A 1,113-nucleotide genomic window follows, 5' to 3' on the forward strand; every position below is an offset into this window, starting at 1 on the left:
GCTCTTGGCGGTAACCATAAACTAGTTCAGGGTTGTCAAACTCAATTCCTGGAGGGCCCGGGCCCTGCAAAATTGAGATTTCACCCTAATTAAACACATCTGATTCAACTAATCAAGTCATTCAGGCTTATTTGAAAATTTATTATTTGGAACAAAACTTTCAAGGGCTCTGGCCCTTCAGGAATTGAGTTTGACACCCCTGAACTTGTTGTTAATTTGGCATCTACTGATTGTGTCCCTTAATGTCACAATACGCAGAAATTATTTGGAAAAAGACACTGATAATATCAGTGTGCAACATAATCCTTGTCTTCCAAAAATGGAGTAAAATTTCTCTTCTCTAGAGTTGCAATGCAATAATTAATCGTTTATTCCAGAATATAAATACACAACTAACAATACAAAAATGTTAAAAAAAAAAAAAACACATTTGCAACAATTTACACTTTCTGATTGTGAAAAAAAAACACTGACTCAACCACATTTTTGTCTAGTAATGTTTTGGGTCATTTCAAAGATGATGATTTTCTTGTAAGAAACCCTGATTGTGTTTAGATATCAGATTTTCCCAAATACATCCAGATAAATTTGTCATCATGAAATTTCTTCCAGGTTCTCATCTCCAAACGATAATCATGATTAGCATAAAACACTAGTTTAGTGTGTTTGTTGTCATAGTAGTAGTTTGGATATTTCTGATAGTCAGCTGTGCTAAAACCATAGGCTCTCACCTGCAAGATACCAGAAAAAAAACATGGCATTATTATAAAACTATAAGCCCAGGTGTCAGTTCATCTGATAAAATCAGAACTATCTGATACCTGAATTATTATTATTATTGTTACTATTATTACTACAGTAACACTTACAATGTCACATGTGTGCATAGCCAGCAGAAGAGTAAATGCTCCATTAGTTGGCCTGACTAGCCACCATCTTTTTGTTTTCAATTGTTTTGCCTTAAGAAACCTAAAATGAAAAAATGTAAGACATGGCCATCAACAAATAATGAACTGATAAGTTCAAGCTCTGAATATATGAGTGTATGGAAATTTCAGCTCTTACCTGTTACGCACATATCTGAGAAAGTCTGGATGGAGGATGTAGTAAGAA

General features: G+C 34.1%; 1 long non-coding RNA gene across 1 annotated transcript; it reads right to left on the reverse strand.

The window, feature by feature from the left end:
• Nucleotides 1-444: 444 nt before the first annotated feature.
• On the reverse strand, nucleotides 445-1,113 carry LOC107736698 (uncharacterized). The gene is made up of 3 exons (XR_001639718.1): nucleotides 1,066-1,113; nucleotides 870-969; nucleotides 445-731 (listed from the first exon to the last, which is right to left on the reverse strand). It is a non-coding gene; the product is annotated as an uncharacterized LOC107736698 (long non-coding RNA).

Source organism: Sinocyclocheilus rhinocerous, unplaced genomic scaffold, assembly GCF_001515625.1.
Source record: "Sinocyclocheilus rhinocerous isolate Xijiao unplaced genomic scaffold, SAMN03320098_v1.1 C36900983, whole genome shotgun sequence".
In the NCBI taxonomy this organism is placed as follows: Eukaryota; Metazoa; Chordata; class Actinopteri; order Cypriniformes; family Cyprinidae; genus Sinocyclocheilus; species Sinocyclocheilus rhinocerous.